Raw genomic sequence first — 5,000 nt, 5'->3', positions numbered from 1 at the left:
GGATCATCCATAATGTCGCCCAGTATCATGGGTGATTTTAGAGGCTCACATTGAGGGAAATCCGCCTCCTATGACAAGATACCATTAATCTCATATATATATATATTATATATATATAATATATATATATATGAGAAAGAATGAGTATACTTGGACAGCACACATATTTTGTGCTTGTTAGGTGAGGTGCCCCCTCTCATTCTCATCCACTCACTTCAATTAGGGGGGACCCACATTCAACCCATGTGAGTTTGTTAATGTGCATCCCCGCCAGTTGAAATGAGTGAAGATAAAAATCGCCACCTCAACCTACCAAGCATATAAATTTTTGGGCTTAGGTGGGACGTTGGCATAACCAAGCATACTCATATCCCCCCCCCTCTCATCATCTCTCTTCTCTCCTCTTCTCGCTCTCTTTAATATATATATATATAATATATTATATATATATATATATATAATATATATATATATATATATATATATATTATATTAATTATAATATATTATATATATTATAATTATTAATGTGAACACGCAATAGCTCTTTGAGGTTCATAATATACAGGATTACCTGCAATCTTGCCAGCTTCTATACTCGTTACAGTAAAAGTATAACATCATTCTATGAGTAATAGGCGTGTATATATATAGATTTTATTAATATAATGACCCAAAATCTTCGCTTATTCTTAAATAACATCCGTCCAAAGGTCTTGATTATTTCTTAATATAAGCCCCCTACCGTCCCATCCCCACCCCCCCCCCCCCCCCCCCCCCCAAAAAAAGAAAAAGATCATGTAAGTTGTTGGAAAACCCTCCTCATGGAAGTTGTTGTCGCGTCCCCCAAACCATTTAAGATTGTTGAGAAACCGCCCTCGATGGCATGCAATGTCTGTCCGCCTCAATCATGCCAAAGTTGTTGAAAAACCCTCTCATGGATGTTCTACCGTCCCGCCAATGTCTTCCTATGTATCTAGAATAACACCGCCAAGAATATTTCTTAAAAACCCCTCCCCTATGATGATATTATTAATATTATTATATAAGTAGTATATTATATATATATATAATCATATATATATATATATATATATATATGGGAAAACATGAATTCTAAGGTGACACCCTAGATCCACCTAAAAACCGCGGCCTAAAAATTCAGCATCATTATCACTTTTTTTTATCCGCTCCGTTGAGACCTTGATCTAACACGTTCTTTGAAACACAACACACCAATTTTAGGGTGACGCCCCCCCCCCCCCCCCCCCTCGTGTTTTGACTCTTTATCCACTCGCTGTAATTTTAACGGCGTTTCGAATGAATAGAAACTTTTTGCATGGCTCAACGAATTGTCAAAACACAACGGCGTCACCCTAAAATTGGCTGTGTTCTGGGTTTAAGAACGTGTAGATCAAGTTCAACGAGCGGCATAAAAAAAATTAGAAATGATGTGATTTTTAGGCCGCGTCCTTAGCTGGTGGAGCCTAGGGTGTCACCTTAGATTCACTTTTCCCTATATATATATATATATATATATATATATATATATATATATATATATATATATATAATATATATATATATATATGTGTGTGGTGTTGTGTGTTGTGTGGTGTGTGTGTAATGTGAACACACAAAGTGCTCTTTGAGTTCAAATAAAGGGGACCACCTGCAATCTTGCTACTCTTACTCGTCTATATATAAGTAAAATCATTTTCAGAGTATAGGGTTATAATATAGTTTTTTATGAATAGAAGACCCCAAAATCTTCAGTATTCTAAATAACACCCCCAAATCTGTGAATATTTCTAAATAGCCCCCAAATCATGTAAGTTGTTTGGAAAAACTCCCTCATGTATGTATCCGTCCCCCAAATCATGTAAATTGTTGGGAAAACCCCCTCATGGATGTTGTCCATACCCCCAAATCTTCCTTATTTCTAAATAACACCCCCCAAGAATATCTTCTAAACAGCCCCCCCCCCAACCACCACTAAAAAAAACATGTAAGTTGTCGAAAAAAACGCCCTCATAGATGTTTTCCATCCAAATGACTGACCCAACCATGGTTAGCCCTTAACCGTGTAGGTTAAATTACAATAATAGCCTTGCTCAATAATTCTAATAACTCAACCTCCAAACTCTAGCCTATATCCCCCCTTCTCCGTTCTCTTTCTCTCTCTAAAATGTCAAAACCTAAGAACTCAACCCCTAATGAGGCTATTTAGAAAATGGGTGAAAACAATTTGAACATTGTTGCCATCAAGGGCATAATGGTCCATCCAAAACAAAATTTTAATAGTGACGGGGACAATATGAGTTACTTCTGACCGAGGGGTCTTTTTTCAACAACTTACATGATTTTGTGGGGTTATTTAGAAATAAGGAAGATATGGGGTATTATATCATAAAAAGCCTATAATATAATGCTTTCTTTTTTAATACTTTTTAAGTAATTCAACTCCACAGTATAACCAAATAATACATTTATCGATCAAACGGACAAGAACCAATGAATGCAAGCATCTACAGTCCAACTAAATCAAAATAAACAAAACGCACTTCGTAGAAATATTGCTCAACTAATATATCAACTGTAAATCCAAACGTTCAGCGTTTCTATTAGGCTCTCACCTCTTGATCTTCAAGAAAAGGAGAGCAAATTTGACAAAAAAATAAGTAGTTGCAGACATCATCAACCCATCCACGATACATCTCGGTCACGTGATAAAAGCATGACTGAATATTAGCAACCGCAGATCCAGATCGCCCAGTTCTGTGGACGGTCCAGATAATTCGTTGGCTGCTATAATTAAAACACTTAGTCATCTCTTTTTTATTAATAATAAATACTTAAAACAGGCTTTAACATTAAAAGCACGAAAATAGGGTTTTAGCGTTTCCCAAACCTGGAAGAAGATGTCGGTTGGCCAACGGAGCGACTTCACCGTCCACCTCGCCAGCTTGTCTCCCCACGTGACCGGCACGTGATGCTTCTTCAGATCGATCTTCAAGTCCGACGAGTACGTGTCCCATGGCTACAAAAATTTCCAAAAAAAAAAGAAGAAAATCAAGAAACCGCAAGAGAGAGAAAAAAAAAGAAAAGAAATCATCAAAACAAACGGAAGAAAAGAAAACGAACCTTAAAGCAAGTCCACTTCCATTCGCTGCCGTCCTCCTTCACGGTCTTGGGCGGCTCAACGCCCCAGTAGCTCGCGACCGCCTTCTCCTCCTTCCCTCACCGGCGGATCCGGTCACAGCCTTCTTCTCGGTCCATCACCACCTTCAGCCAGGGAGAGGATCGTACCGACGAAGCGAACGCCCACCGCGGTGACCCGACCAGACGGAGTTGGCTTCAACGCAGATATCGCCGCCGTTGAGAAGAGACGACGACCGTGCTTTGCCGCCAACGATCCCATGATCAAAGAGTTCATCACTGATGTTTCTTGTGGAAGAAGAAAATGAGGAGAGAGAGAGAGAGAGAGATCGTCGCCAAGAAAATAGGAGAGTGCTGGAAAAGTTTTTGAAGAATTTGTTAGGGGATGGTTTTTTTTGGTGCAGCTGTATTTATCAGGGTTTGTGCTTGACTTGGATTTTAGGTGCAGCTGTATTTATCCTGCCAATTCATTTGCCTGTGTAGGGGCTTTTTCGTAAATTCAATTTTGTAGTTTCTTGGGGACCAAGTCGGATGTTTCGTTGACAAGTCAAACTTGGAGTCGCAGCGGCTATGACCTGTCCAACTCAAAGGCTACGTCTGTCATATTTTATGATCAGGAACGCGTGCTATACACGTCACGTGCGATTTTTTAGGACTGCAAATAGGTGTTAACTGGGCTGATACGATTCGGATATAACACTTATCATATCAATATCTGCTTTCTATAAACGGATACGAATACGGATACAAATTATCTTCGGTAAAAAAAAAGCTTTAACCATATCCGTACTCATCGAAAACGGATACGGTTCGGATATTTGAGAATAGGAACGAATACAATCATGGATCTGGAACGGATATTCGACAAATGAATATGAATCAGATATGAATTAGTACCTCTATGCATAAATTACAACCAAATGCTATTAAAAGTATATTCAATAAACATGACAAGTCCATGAGATGCTTAACTTTGGCCTCTATATAAGCTCAAGACTGATAAAAAATCCACTGAAACTTAGTTTACCAACAAACGTTCAATCATGTGATACAAACTAAGAAGCTAGAGAAAAAAAAACTACGCCAAGCATGGCAAATCAACATGATGCAAACTAAGTTATTTACTGAGTTATTTTATTGACAATTAAGGTTTCTTCAAAGGCATCAAACATCGACGATGGGCAAGCATAAACTGAGATGCCAGAGAAAAAAAACTATCTCAATGCATAGACTGTAACCTTCATGATGATGCTGACCATATTTTAGTGTATCTTTGTGCACAGTTGGTAAGATAAAAACTCTCTTTAGAGCTGAACTTGCTATCAGGACCACTATCTAGGCATTTAACCAAGCATGTATCTATAATCTTTCCTACTAATGCAGTCGCCATAACTTTTTTCACAAAAGTTGTGAAAAGTTCATACCAACAAATAAATGGACGAAATTTGATCATAAAGTTTATTTATGTCTTCCGCGAATCTATCTACTCCGTGACTACTATTAGCGCATATATTTGTTGTATGCTTCTATTCTATTTAATATGTACCGCAAATCTATCTATTCTATGAGAATTACAGATGTTCTATCTATTCTATGAGAACTATAAATGTATGTGCTTTTTTTCTCTATCTAATTTTGGCAAAAAATGAATTCAAACATAGAACATTTTGTGTGGAAATGAAGAAGAGGCACATACTCTAGTTTTGGCAAAAAATGAATTCAGACAGAGAACATCTGGCAAAGACGAGGCGGGGAACTGGCGAAGATGAGGCGGGGAACTGGCGAAGATGAGGCGGCGAACTGGCGAAGACAATGCGACGAATGGCGGCGGCGAACTAGCG

At 38.3% G+C, this 5,000-nt stretch overlaps 1 long non-coding RNA gene across 1 annotated transcript; it reads right to left on the bottom strand.

Annotated features, from left to right (window-relative positions):
- On the bottom strand, nucleotides 2,565-3,566 carry LOC109835864. The gene is made up of 3 exons (XR_002245703.1): nucleotides 3,145-3,566; nucleotides 2,912-3,040; nucleotides 2,565-2,805 (listed from the first exon to the last, which is right to left on the bottom strand). It is a non-coding gene; the product is annotated as an uncharacterized LOC109835864 (long non-coding RNA).

Source organism: Asparagus officinalis, chromosome 4 (assembly GCF_001876935.1).
Source record: "Asparagus officinalis chromosome 4, Aspof.V1, whole genome shotgun sequence".
Lineage (NCBI taxonomy): Eukaryota > Viridiplantae > Streptophyta > Magnoliopsida > Asparagales > Asparagaceae > Asparagus > Asparagus officinalis.
Note: the sequence above shows the minus strand (reverse complement) of the source record. Positions and strands in the feature narration are given on the sequence as shown.